This window comes from Drosophila biarmipes, unplaced genomic scaffold (assembly GCF_025231255.1).
Source record: "Drosophila biarmipes strain raj3 unplaced genomic scaffold, RU_DBia_V1.1 ptg000017l, whole genome shotgun sequence".
In the NCBI taxonomy this organism is placed as follows: Eukaryota; Metazoa; Arthropoda; class Insecta; order Diptera; family Drosophilidae; genus Drosophila; species Drosophila biarmipes.
In genome coordinates this window covers 1726239-1742740 of record NW_026114535.1, presented here as the reverse complement: position 1 = coordinate 1742740, position 16502 = coordinate 1726239, and the positions used below count along the sequence as shown (strand labels likewise).

At 37.9% G+C, this 16502-nt stretch overlaps 1 protein-coding gene across 25 annotated transcripts in view; it reads left to right on the top strand.

Moving 5' to 3' along the window:
• The window catches only part of LOC108021871 (protein argonaute-3), a 448633-nt gene that overhangs the window by 83005 nt on the left and 349126 nt on the right, over positions 1-16502 (top strand). The window contains exon 1 of one of the 25 annotated variants that reach the window (XM_050890184.1): positions 139-321. The exons of 21 other annotated variants lie outside the window; for them this stretch is intronic. The gene's annotated coding sequence lies outside the window, so the exon portion shown is untranslated. Of the gene's footprint in view, positions 1-138; positions 322-1370; positions 1407-5335; positions 5506-6595; positions 6614-16502 lie in introns of those variants that run through there. 3 more of the 25 variants (XM_050890199.1, XM_050890187.1, XM_050890208.1) reach the window with 3 other exon arrangements.

The following is a 16502-nucleotide window of genomic DNA, read 5'->3' as shown; positions in this document are numbered from 1 at the left end:
AACGCCTCACTCAGATGAGATAAAAAAATACAAGATTTGGCGAGTGATAGTTTAACAAATTAAAGTTTTGGCTGTGTACTTTTAGAAGCGGTGTAGAAACCAAAATATAGAAAAGAAAGAAAATCCAAAAGCCACGCCAAAGACGCCATCAGGAGGTCACATATAGCAATACTGCAACACTGCAAATCCACAGGCAGTGCTGGAATCCAATCCAGCCTTCCATTTTTAAACTTTGGTTTCGACGCGGGCTTCTGCACGGACACAGCCATAGCCGCATACTTACCTCGCTCACTCCTATAAGTGTTCGAGGTTTCCGTCGCTGTGAGTTCTAGCCTAGTTCTTTAGGAAAAACTGTTCTCTTACACAAATAGTATACATTAATGTTGTATATGCACATTGGTTGATTTCGTAAGTTACAAATAAAAAAACATAAGTCTGATATTGGCGATCTTTTGTCCTAAAAATATTTTTTATCAGACAATAAAACTAACGGTAATTTCATTTTTGGTCACTTTAATTCGTGCGCGCTACGGTTACCGAGAGAAATGACACAAAAACCTGTGCACGTTCCACAAAAATATTAATTTTTACTCTTAAATCGCGTCTAATTGTCGTTTAATAAAATGAATATTAAAAATAAAGGTATAAACCTTAAACTGAGTAATTGTTATGTCATTTTGTGTTGTGTTATTGTTTTAATGTTAGTGTTTCTTCAGTGAACCTTTTAAGTGGTGTTTTTATGTACATAGATAGATTTTAGATAAAGAAAAAGTTGCCAATTTCTTCTCACCCTTTGATGAAACTTATTTGTTAGTACTAGATAATGTTTTTTTATTCTACGCTTTAAAGTTTGAGCTCCAACTTTTTGCTACTTTCTGCCTTGTACGCTCCTTTGTGTTTTGTTGCTTTCGTCATATTCGATTGTGCTTTGAAATCTCAGTTGGTCAGAAATCGTAGCTGTTCCGATGTTTTAAAAGGCAAACATCGAAGTTAAACCGAATAATGTTCAATTGTGAATTTAAAATTGATTTAAAAAAAAAAAATAAATTCTGAGATTTTACTTAAGCTAAAAGTATGCAATTGAATTTAAGTGTTAAAATGTCATTTTAAAGTCATTCCTTAGCGTATGTTTTTTTTCTTGGTTTTATTATTTCATTTATCTTATTGGGTCCATAATAGCAGTACAACAATTTTTTACTGAATATCTTCCATCTAGAAGTATTTTTGGGCGCCTCTGCTATACTAGATCAACCAGTGTGTGATATAGTGAACGTGCCCTAATTGGTATTTTAAGGACAAATGCTAACCGATAGCATTGTCGTTTCACAAGGTTTAGATTGTGTCACTCTTTGTTTTCTATAATTCAAATCAATAAAGATAGCTTATAATTCCGAAAAATAATTTTCGTAAGTTTTTGCTTGAACAGTATTCTCCAGAAATAAAAATATACATATGCAATGTGTGTATGCCTTATCTACTATAAGATACAATTCACAAAAACGTACATTAAGTTTTAGAAATCCAAAGTTGTTTAGCAAAGCCATCAAATTTGTACGTTCCCTGCGTTTTGTCTTTAACATGATATACATATGTATGCTCAATAAACATAAGTTAGTATTCCAATTTAAGACACTTAAATGAGTATTATTTAATTTAATTTTTATCGCGGTATTCTGGATGATGGTCAATAATGAATACAATTTTTATTTCAACGTCCAGACGGATGGAAAAAATATTTTCAAATCGATCCGTTCATCAAAAAAATGATTAGCAATTAATTTGTAACTAAGAAAAAATGTATAATAACAAGTGTAGTGCTAACTATCGAGATGCCACCTTTACAAAAGTCTGAAATCTATTATTAAGTGACAACGAGTAGAATCGGACAACTATATCCCTATATATATCCCTATCAACCCTTACTTTTCGTGCTCTAACTTCTAGTGTTTATTTTGTTTTACTCAAAATAAATTAACTAATGTACATAAACATTACCTAAATATATGGAATTTCAAATTGTATCTTTTAACCGTTAGTTGAAAAAAATGTTTGAAATACATTTAGACAAACGGTTTTAACACGGGATGACCACCTTAAGTGCAAATAGAACTTGGCGGTCAGCCATGGTCTCTTGTAATTGAATTTTTTTTAGTTGCCAGTTGTGCTAAACTAATTACATATTAATGAGTTCCTAACAAATTTTTAAATTAATAAATTTGTAATATAGGTACAAATTAACAAATAAATAAACAACTGAAAAACATGACGCGTTTTTTGCAACGAGCCACAAATAAAATTTGGCATGAATTAAAAAAAAATGGCGCAATTTTTATCGTTTCTTTTTTTTGTTTTTATTAATTTCATGTTAAATTTTACTTTGCTCAGCAAGTTACATTTTCCCGATGAATCCAGTATTCCTTCATGGGTTTGAAAGTTCAAATCTTGTAAACCTACCATATCTTGGACGATGATGTACTATGGTCAGTACAAACAAATGGTCTTTACGACACGAAGCAATGCTTTTTAATTAATTTTAGTAACACCATGTGAAATTTTTAAGGATTGTTGCTGACTTCAGATATATTTAAAAAAATGACTATTCTTTTTTTAGACTATTTTTTTTACTTCTATATGTTAGAGTAGTCCAATTTATATTAAATTGAATTCGAAATTTCTGAAACTTCAAAAAATGTTATTTCCAAGCTTAGAAGGTTATATGTGAAAGAACACAAGAGATATAATATTTTCATATTTTCCGACTAATTTTGCGATTATTTCTATGGCAGCTATATGATACAGATGTCAGATTTTTATCAAATTTAATTCGAAATTCAAAACTAATTAAAAAATGTTATTTCCAAGCGTAGGATGTTATATGTTAAGAAACACCAAATATATAATTTTTTTTATATTTGACGACTAATTTTGAGAACGTTTCTATGGCAGCTATATGATATGGTCGTCCGATTTTGGTAAAATTTAATTCGAAATTTAAAACCAATTAAAAAATGTTATTTCCAAGCGTAGGAGGTTATATGCTGAAAAGCACCGAAGATATAATTTTTTGTATATTATTTTACCACTAACTTTCGATCGTTCCTATGGCAGCTATATGATAAAGTCGTCCGATTTTGATAAAATTTAATTCAAAATTCAAAACTAATTAAAAATTTTACTTTTAAGCTTAGAAGGTTATATGTAAAAAAACACCAAAGATATAATTTTTTTAAAATTGTTTTTCCTATAGTTCCTATAAGATATAGTTGTCTGATCCGGCTGGTTCCGACTTATATATTACCTGCAATAGAAAAAAGACTTTTGGGTATGTTTCAGCCCGGTGGCTTTAAAACTGAGAGACTAGTTTGCGTAGAAACGGACGGACAAACGGACATGGCTAGATCGACCCGTCTAGTGACGCTGATCAAGAATATATATACTTTATGGGGTCGGAAACGTCTCCTTCACTGCTTTGCAAACTTCTGACTGAAATCATTATAGCCTCTGAAAGGGTTTTTTTCAATTCATTTCAATTCAATACGTATTTCTAAATATTTTCAAAAAATCATACAAAATATAGAAAATTTTTTTTGAAAAATGTTTTTTGCAGATACTATTATTTTTGTTTTAACAAACGTTTTACATTCAAATATTTAAATTTTCAAGTCGATGAAAAAAATTCAAAAAGTGGATTTTCTCACAAATTCGGAATTTTTAATAAGTACTGAATGGGTTAAGAAAACTAGTGCATCATTCAAATATATATAAATATTACCTGCAATAGAAAAAAGACTTTTGGTAATGTTTCAGCCCGGTAGCTTTAAAACTGAGAGACTAGTTTGCGTAATAACGGACGGACAGACGGACATGGCTAGATCGAGCCGTCTAGTGACGCTGATCAAGAATATATATACTTTATGGGGTCGGAAACGTCTCCTTCACTGCGTTGCAAACTTCTGACTGAAATCATTATACCCTCTGAAAGGGTATACACATTTTTTTCAATTCGTTTTCAATTCAATACGTATTTCTAAATATTTTCAAAAAATCATACAAAATATAGAAAATATATTTTTGAAAAATGTTTTTTGCAGCTACTATTATTTTTGTTTTAACAAACGTTTTACATCAAAATATTTAAATTTTCAAGTCGAGGAAAAAAATTCAAAAAGTAGATTTTCACACAAATTCGGAATTTTTAATAAGTACTGAATGGGTTAAGAAAATTAGTGCATCATTCAAACGGAATTTAAATGACCTTTCCGTTGATGCCAAAAGTAAAACGAAGCAAGTTCAAGTTAGGAGTATACTTAACTTTTCTTTTGTCAAAAAAAAACTTTTGTCAAAACTTATGCCGACTAGTGTAATACTTTAAAATATAAGTTTTAGTTTATTTATTTTGGCATGTATAAACTACGCGCCATTAAAATAATAATTAAAAATGTTTATGCCTAATAAACCTGGTGATGCGCACTACCATTCTAAAGTTCTGCTAAAAATAGTAATACTCCACGCGGATATACGAAATTTACCAGAATTTTTTCTTTAGGTCTATTAGAAGTTTTCTTTTACAGCATTCCAGATCATCGGGCTATCCTGAGTTCTGCCTGTGGCTAAGACAATAGAGTTCACAACAGCGACGATTTTTGGTTTATATTTTTTATTATTTTTATAGACTAGTTCGCTTAGAAACGGACGGACAGACGGACATGGCTAGATCGACTAGTCTAGTGACGCTGATCAAGAATATATTTACCTTATGGAGTCGGAAACGTCTCCTGCAAACTTCTGCAAGTAAAATGTAAACAAATAAGTTTTTATTTAAATTCAATATTTTCAAAAGTGAAAACTCGTTGGAAAAATGCAATATTTTCAAACTGATTTCACTTGGAACTTGTCAGGTGACAGTTTATACAAAATGAGTTAAAGAAACAAGTGAAATCCAAAGTGACTTCAAAAATTTTCATTTGAATTTTTTACTTGTGAAAATGCGATCAATTTCACTCGTGCAAGGTGCCATTCACTTCGCATTCACAGAGTGATTCACAATTTAAACTTTTTCGGAACTAAGGGGATGATACATGGATTCAGGGTGAAGATTTTTCGACTAGCGGAACTTTTAGCCGATATTAGGCTGAAGAATAGTACTAGTAAAATCGATAACGCTTTTGTCTGGTTTGATTTTCAACGCCTCACTCAGATGAGATAAAAAAAATACAAGATTTGGCGAGTGATAGTTTTACAAATTAAATTTTTGGCTGTGTACTTTTAGAAGCGGTGTAGAAACCAAAATATAGAAAAGAAAGAAAATCCAAAAGCCACGCCAAAGACGCCATCAGGAGGTCACATATAGCAATACTGCAACACTGCAAATCCACAGGCAGTGCTGGAATCCAATCCAGCCTTCCATTTTTAAACTTTGGTTTCGACGCGGGCTTCTGCACGGACACAGCCATAGCCGCATACTTACCTCGCTCACTCCTATAAGTGTTCGAGGTTTCCGTCGCTGTGAGTTCTAGCCTAGTTCTTTAGGAAAAACTGTTCTCTTACACAAATAGTATACATTAATGTTGTATATGCACATTGCTTGATTTCGTAAGTTACAAATAAAAAAAACATAAGTCTGAAATTGGCGATTTTTTGTCCTAAAAATATTTTTTATCAGTCAATAAAACAACGGTAATTTCTTTTTTGGTCTCTTTAATTCGTGCGCGATACGGTTACCGAGAGAATTGACAAAAAAAAAGTGTGCACGTTCCACAAAAATATTAATTTTTACTCTTAAATCGCGTTAAATTGTCGTTTATAAAATGAATATTAAAAATAAAGGTATAAACCTTAAACTGAGTAATTGTTATGTCATTTTGTGTTGTGTTATTGTTTTAATGTTAGTGTTTTCTTCAGTGAAACTTTTAAGTGTTGTATTTTTGTACATAGATAGATTTTAGATAAAGAAAAAGTTGCCAATTTCGTCTCACCCTTTGATGAAACTTATTTGTTAGTACTAGATAATGTTTTTTTATTCTACGTTTTAAAGTTTGAGCTCTAACTTTTTGCCACTTTCTGCCTTGTACGCTCTTTTGTGTTTTGTCGTGTTCGTCATATTCGATTGTGCTTTGAAATCTCAGTTGGTCAGAAATCGTAGCTGTTCCGATGTTTTAAAAGGCAAACATCGAAGTTAAACCGAATAATGTTCAATTGTGAATTTAAAATTGATTTTTTAAAAAAAATAAATTCTGAGATTTTACTTAAGCTAAAAGTATGCAAGAATTTAAGTGTTAAAAAGTCATTTTCTAGTATATTGCTTCCTTGAGGAATGGGTTTTTTCTTGTTTTTATTATTTCATTTATCTTATTGGGTCCATAATAGCAGTACGACAATTTTTTACTGAATATCTTCCATTTGGAAGTATTTTTGGGCGCCTCTGCTATACTGGATCAACCAGTGTGTGATTTGGTGAACGTGCCCTATTTGGTATTTTAAGGACAAATGCTAACCGATAGCACTTAATTTGAAGTTTTTGCAAATGTATTTCACAAGGTTTAAATTGTGTCACGCTTTGTTTTCTATAATCCAAATCAATAAAGATATCTTATAATTCCGAAAAATAATTTTCGTAAGTTTTTGCTTTAACAGTATTCTCCAGAAATAAAAATATACATATGCAATGTGTGTATGCCTTATCTACTATAAGATACAATTCACAAAAACGTACATTAAGTTTTAGAAATCCAAAGTTGTTTAGCAAAGCCATCAAATTTGTACGTTCCCTGCGTTTTGTCTTTAACATGATATACATATGTAAGTAAATATAAATTGATTGGTAGTTAATGTAATGGTGGTTAGTTATCTCTCGCTGCAGTCGATGATGCTGCAGACGCCGGAGGTATTTGTGAGATGATTTCCCCTTGCGGTTGCAGGGGGGGTGTTGCCACTCCTTATAGGCAGTGGTTGAGTTCCCTTGCGGTTGCCGGGGGGGATCCTTCCTGTAACAGGAGTTATGATGGGAGCACTTGCCCCGTTGTCACGGCCCTTGAGGCGCGGTGACCAATTCAACAAATGAATTTACAAATTAACGGCAGTGCCGGAGATTGGTTTTATGCTCTTTATTGTATGAGACTCTGACACAAACTGAAACTTAAAGCTAACAAAAAGTATTTCATAGCGGCCACGCAAATGTGCAGTGCTTGCCGCTATGCATGGGCTTCCGGCCAGACGCTATGTCAGCAGTTTGGCCAGAGCGAACTCTTAAATAATCGGACATTGCCGCTGCTTGGTTAACTTCAGTTAACTAATCCCCCCTCAGGAATGAGGCCGCCCTCGGCCGACCCTATTTGGGCAATCATCTCCTTCAGCTGGGCCGCGGTTTTTCGGGCCTGAGTGACTCGCCGATAGGTCAAGCCGATGCAAATTAGAGCGCAGCATATTGCTCCCGCTATGAACACCAACTGATGTAGTCGCTGGTGATTAATTTCCTTCCCGAACTCTTTGATGTGCTCCAGATTACGTTCACTCAGTCGGTGAAGGTATGGAAGGCTAAGAACGTTACGTTCCATGGTGATGTTCAGGGAAGGAGAGCTGGCCACTCCTGGAGCCCTCTTCTGGGCCGTGTCATGATTGACCAATCGGGTTTCATTGACCATGGCACTCTTTTCAAACGTGATGAGATATGTGCCTTTTATATGGGCACAGGTGCCATTGTCCACACACACGTGAGCCGAGCGATCATTCACAATTACTATTCCTTCATCAACATAAGTGATGGGATGTAAATCGCTTTGCTGGGTCTCGCAATGCGCCGTGCCTCCAGCGTGAAGCTCTTGGGCGCATGATCTTCTGCGAGCCAATCGGCAAAATGTAGCTCCTGATGTCGGGGAGCACTTTTCCACGGTGTGGATCTCACTGTTGCATTCGGCAATGACGTTATCCTCCAGCCTGAGCATGGTGTCGTGATGTGACACTGGGAAAACGGTAATCTTGCTGCAGGCCGACTTTATCTTTGGAAACTTAATAATAAAATGTAATATGTTATCGGACTGTAAGATCTTAACGGACGATACGGACAAAACATCCCTAATCGCGGTCTCGGTGGGCTCTTCCATCCACACACCTTCCAAGTCTGCATGATCTAGGATGCTGGGGCTAACAATATTAACTTTGGCAAGTGCCACTGCTAGCATCAAACCCTGTAGCTCCATTGCTATCATCCTATTTCGAGTTAAAAGCATCTCGAATAGGTGCCCAGTATCAATTTGGGACTTTTTTGCCGACCTCAGAAGTTGGTTGACGGTAGCGGAAATTTTATTAATTTGAATTTGTACTTTGTTGTTAATATTAATCTGCCTATTGTTTGCATTTGTTAATTGGAATTGATTAAATTTAATTTTTTCAAAATCTTCTGCGTCCGGCGTTCCTGCCACCACCTTTAGCGCAGTCCCTAAGAAGTCTAAACTTCTTGCCACTCTATGATGGATGCTCAAAGAGTCGAGCATGTCGCGTAAGTGGGCGACGTCAACAACCAAGAGTTTCTGCATGTGGGATTGCGGGAACATGACGGTCATCCCATTAGTTTCTTCGATGACGCGCCTATATTCCGAGAGATTTGCCGAGTGCTTTATAAAGGCAAATTCCTCCCATATCAGGATTCGCCCATCAACGATGGGGATATATTTGGCTTTGGAATAGTCCGTGACGCGTGCCGAAGTTGTGGCCAAAAGGAGAATCAGGGATATGGTTGAAAACCTGTAATTTTGATGTGTTATGAATTTTGTTGAAGTTGGGTAGCCCACCATCAAAGCATGATTAAAATAATAAAGGGTGCAAACTTATGCCTAGTGGCTAGAAAAAAGATAAAGAAAAGTTTGATTATCAGGCGGGCGATAACATGGTCGCGCTCGGCCTACTTAAGGTTGTCTTTGTGGACCACCCTCCCTTTAATGAGGACTGTGGTCCCCATGTCCGCTTCAACGGTTTTCTCTTCACATAATGGTGAGAGTTTGTTGCCTAGGCGTCTGTTGGACTTCACTAGGACTTTCTCGCCAACCTCGAATACTCTATTTTGGCGGGAAGCGTTTTCTCTGTCCCGGAGCTTGTCTTGGGCGAGTTTAATTTTATCTTGAATTCCATATTGTGGCTCACCTGATTGTGCCTGAACCACGTCAGCCGGTCTCTTGTCGATGACCGAGTGGATGGACTTGTTATATCTGGCCGTGGCCAAAAGTATCAGCTCTACGGTATCGCTGATGCCTTTATCGATTTTAAGACATCTAGCCAGCTCTACCAAAGTGCTGTGGAAACGCTCCACCTGTCCATTGGAGACACTGTGTAGGGGCGGAGCATTTGAGATGCTAACGCCGAAATGGTTTTCCAGCATGGTCACGATGGTGTGCGAGTTCAACGATGGTTCGTTGTCGCAATATACGACCTTGGCCTTAGGGAACATATTCATCAGCTGTAGTAATGCTGGTTTGAGATCTTCTATGGTCCTAGAGGGAATTGGTTGGACTACCGCAAATTTCGAGAATTTGTCGATGCATGTAAGGAAATATTTTTTATCCGTGGAGAAGATGTCTATGTGCAGCATTTCTCCTACTTGAGATGGGATTGGGGTTTCGCCAAGCTCTTGTTTCTTCGGATGCCTGTCGTATTTTGCCTTGGCGCAAGTCTTGCATGAAATGACTATTTCGTTCGCTAGCTTGGCCATTTTCGGGAAGTAGTACTCGGAGAGTACCTGCTTCACGTTTTCTTGGGCAGATCTGTGAGCTCTGTTGTGCTCGACAGTAAGAATTTCTCGCCTTTCATCGACTGCAAAAATGTCCGTTACTCGGTTTTTGCAGTGCCAGAATCTTGTGGCAGGGAATTGTCGGATTAGTTTGTCCTGTATCACTGCGAGCGTATGCAGATCGCAATGAATGGCGTTTACGCCTTTAGGAACTATTATGGTTGCGAGCTCTTCCAGCAATGACTCCTCGTGAGTGAAGTCAATAATATGCCGTCTCTTGTTTCCAAAGAGAACGAAGTTCCGCTTTGACGGAGAGCGTGCTTCCTCCAGAATTATCTGGTTTTGAAAGCAATTGAGGGGCTTGTCCGTGGATTGAATTGTGTGGGTAAGCGACAGCTCACTGTGAATTGTGGCCGCGCTTGAGAATGCCTCTTCTTCTTCTACAACGTTGAGTTGTTGCCTCGAGAGGGCATCTGCAACTAGGTTGGCCTTGCCAGGCATGTAATGGACTTTGGCACCACACTCATCGATGCGTTCTTTCCATCTTTTAATTTTTGTATTCGGATTGGAATCCGATACCGCGTAGGTCAGCGGTAGGTGGTCAGTGTAGATGTTTAAATCTTTGACCCCATAAAGGTAGTGGCGCAGGTTCTCTAGCGCCCAAATTATAGCTAACAGCTCCCTTTCGTTGGTAGCGTAGTTAACTTCTCTGTCCTTTAAGGTCCTAGAGATCATAGTGATGGGGCGTCCCTCTTGTGAAAGCACCGCGCCAATGCCATATGCTGAGGCATCTGTCGTTAGATCAAACGCCTTTTTATAGTCGGGGTATCTGAGGATGACATCCTCAGAGGCCAGGATGCTACGTAGCTTTTCAAAAGCTTGCCGTTGCTGCTCGGTAAATTGTACCTGGATGCTTCTGGATTTGTGTCTGCTGACATTTCCGAGCTCCCCTTTTATAATGCTCGAAATGGGCTTAGCTATTGATGCAAAATCTTTAATAAAGCATCTATAATAGCCAGCCAAGCCCATGAACGATCTTACTTCGAAAACGTTTTTGGGCTCAGGGAATTCTTTAATGGCCCTGACCTTTTCTGGGTCTGTCGTGGTCCCCTCGTTGGTGACTACAAACCCCAAAAATTTTACGCTTTTTTTGAAGAAGACCGATTTTTCCGCCGACACTCTCATGTTAGCGTCGTGTAGGCTCTTTAGAACCCAGTCCACGTGTTGTATGTGGGCGTTTTCGTCCTCTGAGAAGACGATGACATCATCGACATAGACGTAGCAAAATTTGCCAATCTGTTCTCGCAGTACGTCGTCGATGGTTCTTTGGAAGATGCTGGCAGCATTTCTTAACCCGAATGGCAGTCGACGGAACTCGTATTTTCCCCCGTTTACGGAAAAGGAAGTTTTCTCACGGTCACGTTCTGCCAGAATAATTTGGTGGTAGCCGGCCTTTAAATCGAGCGTTGTAAAGTATTTGGCTTTGCCTAAATTCCCTAGTATCATAGGGATAATTGGCATAGGGTAGCGATCCGGTATTGTCCTCTCGTTCAATTTTCGAAAGTCTAATACTAGCCGCATTTTACGGTTTCCAGCCTCGTCGGTGCCCTTTTTGTCTACTACCCATATTGGGTTATTGTAGGGGGATCTCGACTTCTGGATTATGCCGTTTTTTAGAAGGTCTTGGATTTCGCCGTTGACGAAATCTGCCGCTCCCATCGGATACGGATAGGGTCTGGCATAAATGGGCTCCTCATCAACCGTCCTGATGGTGGCTACCACAGATGTGTTGTAAGGTAACGCCTCATTTGGGCTTGCGAAGGCGTTTTTCCTGTCGCTTAGCATTTTTGAAAATGCTTTTCTGACCAAAGGTGGTGCGCTAGAGCAGTCCACCTCAGTGAAATTTACGTTGGGACATGATTGGAACTCTAGCTTTTCCGTCTCGGTGCCCCATCTGAGGTGCCCGGAAGCTAGGTTAAGTGATGCCCCTGCTTGTTTTAGCAGGTCAAGTCCGATGATGGCATCAAAGGAGGACAAATCTGGTAGAATGAAGAACGTAGCCTTCAAGTTAAACATGGAAACAAAGCATTTTTTCGTTATTGTGGTGACGCCATGGATGGAATGTACTGAGAATGGCGAATCTACTGGGCGGACGCCTTTCAACCCCTCGTATGGACGGATGAAATTTTTTGACGCGCCCGTGTCTATTAAAAGCTTCATTTCTACACCTGCTACTCTTCGTCTGATGACGGGTAGCAGGGACTTTCCTCTAAAAAATTTATGACGTCCGAATCGTAATCATTAATAGCGTCGTCGTCAATTTCCTGGGCCGCGCTTGAAGCTGCGGCGGCATATTTGTTCCCAGCATCGCTCGCGCTCTGCGCGACGTGATTAACCCTCTGCCTTTTGTGTGGGGCAGATCGATCGGACCCAGCCGGCTTCCTGTTTTGGTACGCCGGGGCCTGGGATGGCCGAAGCATTTTGGACAGCGATGGGTCGATGTCCATGGGTTCAGGAGCGCCTCCACTGTATGGGGCGGAGTGTACTTGCGCCTTGTGTTGTTTGACGTAGTACGGATTTTTTCCAGCATTTGTTTGTGCATTTGTCTGCGCAGAGGCCTGTCGGTACTCTTGCGCTTTCGGGTGCTGTTTCCTATCTTTATCCTCTTGGCTTTTGGCGAAAGAAGCCGCGAAGGAGTATCTTTCGTGGTTGGATTCCACTTCTTGTGCCAAAGCGAGAGCTGAAGGCATATCTTTCGGTTTTGCCGAGAAAAGGACATCCGTGAGGCTGCGCTTAAGACCCGAGATAAATACTCGGAGTGCGTCATCCCGGAATTTGTCACACAAAACTTTTGCCGCCGAGGCTTCGTACGACATGGTAGCTTTGTTGGTGAGCAAGGTGAGTTTTCTCTCGACCTCGTCGTAGTATTGGAGAAGGGTCATATTTCCCTGCCTAAGAGTACCCATTTCCTGCTCGATAACGTGCATCTGCCGCTTATCATTGTACGTGAAATCGAGTCGATTTATAATCGCGTCGAAATTTAGTACAGTGCCAAACGAAGACAGTACGGCATCGGCAGGGCCCCTTATTTTATTCCTAATAATAATAACCGCCTGATAATGGCGCGAGCTATGTTCGTAATTTCTGAAAATGTAATATGCGGCTACTGCCGCTTGTCTCCAGGAGACGTATGCTTCCTGTGCTCCCGAAAATTCGGGGAGGGACTTGACGGCGTCTAGGGGCTCGTCACACTTGATGTCGTTCCTAATTTCTATAGGCTCATATTTTTTTATTTGGGGAGCCTCCGCTTGGGCGGGAGCGATTTGTCTTTCGTTGACCAGTTCGGTCAGACGGTGTATAGCCAGGCGCATTTCGTTTTCTCTGCGCTGGTGTTCGATATTGGCTTCTTGAACAGCATGTTGAACGGCCGCCTGTATGGTGGCCGTCATCTGTTCCATGCTGAAAGCCATGTTCGCGAGTATGGGAGCGCTAGCGTTAACGCTTTTAGGGGTGGAAGATCTGGCCGGCCCTTCGGTCTCCGACTCAGAATCGCTAGAGAGTTGTCTTATGTTTCTATATTGTTGAAACGGATTGCTCATGTGGAGCTGCGGCTATAAAGTCGCCCGAAAGAAAAAATATTTATGTATGAATTATGTGCCGATGGAGGCGATTGGAATGGATAAGGGGCCGCGGGGGCTGAGCTACCGCTTCAGTTATGTGAGCGGGCTCGTCAAGTCGCGCTACTGCTGTGTCAAGTAGCGGTAAGGCGAGGGGTGCGCGGGGACTGAGCCGCCGCTTATGCAAACAGAGAAAAAAACAATAAAAACAACAAAGTGCCACACTGCATGCGCGGCCGTATCGTGTTCTCGAAAGTGGAGTGGGGAAACAAAACGGAAAAGAAAAATAAATAACCAAAACTGCGCGGCTAATACCAAGAATTCTTGTGTAACAAAAAAGACATATAAAAGCTGAATTAAATACACGCGATTATATGAATTATTTCCGATTGAAATTTAAAATTTTTTGCCAGCGATTTTTTGGTTTTGGTTAGGAATTTTTATTCCGCACTTTTTGTGTTATGTAGAAATATTCATTTATTTATTCACAAAAATAGAAATGCAAACAATATTGGGACAATAATTGGTTTAGATATTTTATAATAGGTAAACAATGTTAATGCCAAACCGTCTGCCAACTAACAAAGATTATTTAAAAAAATTTTTTTTTTTTTTTTTTTAAATTTTATGGGGCTGCAGTTTTTTTGTTAGCGTAAGGCACAATATTTTACTATTCTTGCCCTTCTTTCTTTTTTTTATACACACAAAAAAAAATTCATGCAGACATAGAAAAATGGTGTAAATAAAAGTGCTCACTTACATGGTTCTTTTACGATGGGCGCCAGTAAATATAAATTGATTGGTAGTTAATGTAATGGTGGTTAGTTATCTCTCGCTGCAGTCGATGATGCTGCAGACGCCGGAGGTATTTGTGAGATGATTTCCCCTTGCGGTTGCAGGGGGGGTGTTGCCACTCCTTATAGGCAGTGGTTGAGTTCCCTGGCGGTTGCCGGGGGGGATCCTTCCTGTAACAGGAGTTATGATGGGAGCACTTGCCCCGTTGTCACGGCCCTTGAGGCGCGGTGACCAATTCAACAAATGAATTTACAAATTAACGGCAGTGCCGGAGATTGGTTTTATGCTCTTTATTGTATGAGACTCTGACACAAACTGAAACTTAAAGCTAACAAAAAGTATTTCATAGCGGCCACGCAAATGTGCAGTGCTTGCCGCTATGCATGGGCTTCCGGCCAGACGCTATGTCAGCAGTTTGGCCAGAGCGAACTCTTAAATAATCGGACATTGCCGCTGCTTGGTTAACTTCAGTTAACTTGTATGCTCAATAAACATAAGTTAGTATTCTAATTTAAGACACTTAAATGAGTATTATTTCATTTAATTTTTATCACGGTATTCTGGATGAAGGTCAATAATGAATACAATTTTTATTTTCAACGCCCAGACGGATGGAAAAAATATTTTCAAATCGATCCGTTTATCAAAAAAATTATTAGCAACTAATTTGTAACTAAGCAAAAATGTATAATAATTACAAGTGTAGTGCTAACTATCGAGATGCAACCTTTACAAAAGTCTGAAATCTATTATTAAGTGACAACGAGTAGAATTGGAAACTATATCGTATAGGAGGATTCAAAAAAAAACCTTGATGTTTTCTAACATATTAAATGATTAAAATGCCTTTGAATTTTTTTTTATGAAATCACCCGTTCAGTCCGAATCCTGATAGCCAGCGGATTATTATATTTTTTTTTTACAACCCTTTTTTTTATCGTGCTCTAACTTCTAGTGTTTATTTTGTTTTACTCAAAATTAATTAACTAATGTACATAAACATTACCTAAATATATGGAATTTCAAATTGTATCTTTTAACCGTTAGTTGAAAAAATGTTTTAAATACATTTAGACAAACGGTTTTAACACGGGATGACCACCTTAAGTGCAAATAGAACTTGGCGGTCAGCCATGGTCTCTTGTAATTGAATTTTTTTTTAGTTGCCAGTTGTGCTAAACTAATTACATATTAATGAATTCCTATAAAATTTTTAAATTAATAAATTTGTAATATAGGTACAAATTAACAAATAAATAAACAACTGAAAAACATGAAGCGTTTTTTGCAACGAGCCACAAATAAAATTTGGCATGAATTAAAAAAATTGCCGCAATTTTTATCGTTTTTTTTTTTTGTTTTTATTAATTTCATGTTAAATTTTACTTTCTTCAGCAAGTTACATTTTCCCGATGAATCTAGTATTCCTTCATGGGTTTGAAAGTTCAAATCTTGTAAACCTACCATATCTTGGACGATGATGTACTATGGTCAGTACAAACAAATGGTCTCTACGACACCAAGCAATGCTTTTGTATTAATTTTAGTAACACCATGTGAAATTTTTAAGGATTGTTGCTGACTTCAGATATATTACAAAAAAAATGACTTTATTCTTTTTTTAGTTTATTTTTTTTACTTTTATATGTTAGAGTAGTCGAATTTTTATTAAATTGAATTCAAAGGAGAACGTTTCTATGGCAGCTATATGATATGGTCGTCCGATTTTGATAAAATTTAATTCGAAATTTAAAACCAATTAATAAATGTTATTTTCGAAAAATGTTTTTTGCAGATACTATTATTTTTGTTTTAACAAACGTTTTACATCAAAATATTTAAATTTTCAAGTCGAGGAAAAAATTCAAAAAGTAGATTTTCACACAAATTCGGAATTTTTAATAAGTACTGAATGGGTTAAGAAAATTAGTGCATCATTCAAACGGAATTTAAATGACCTTTCCGTTGATGCCAAAAGTAAAACGAAGCAAGTTCAAGTTAGGAGTATACTTAACTTTTCTTTTGTCAAAAAAAAACTTTTGTCAAAACTTATGCCGACTAGTGTAATACTTTAAAATATAAGTTTTAGTTTATTTATTTTGGCATGTATAAACTACGCGCCATTAAAATAATAATTAAAAATGTTTATGCCTAATAAACCTGGTGATGCGCACTACCATTCTAAAGTTCTGCTAAAAATAGTAATACTCCACGCGGATATACGAAATTTACCAGAATTTTTTCTTTAGGTCTATTAGAAGTTTTCTTTTACAGCATTCCAGATCATCGGGCTATCCTGAGTTCTGCCTGTGGCTAAGACAATAGAGTTCACAACAGCGACGATTTTTGGTTTATATTTTTTATTATTTTTA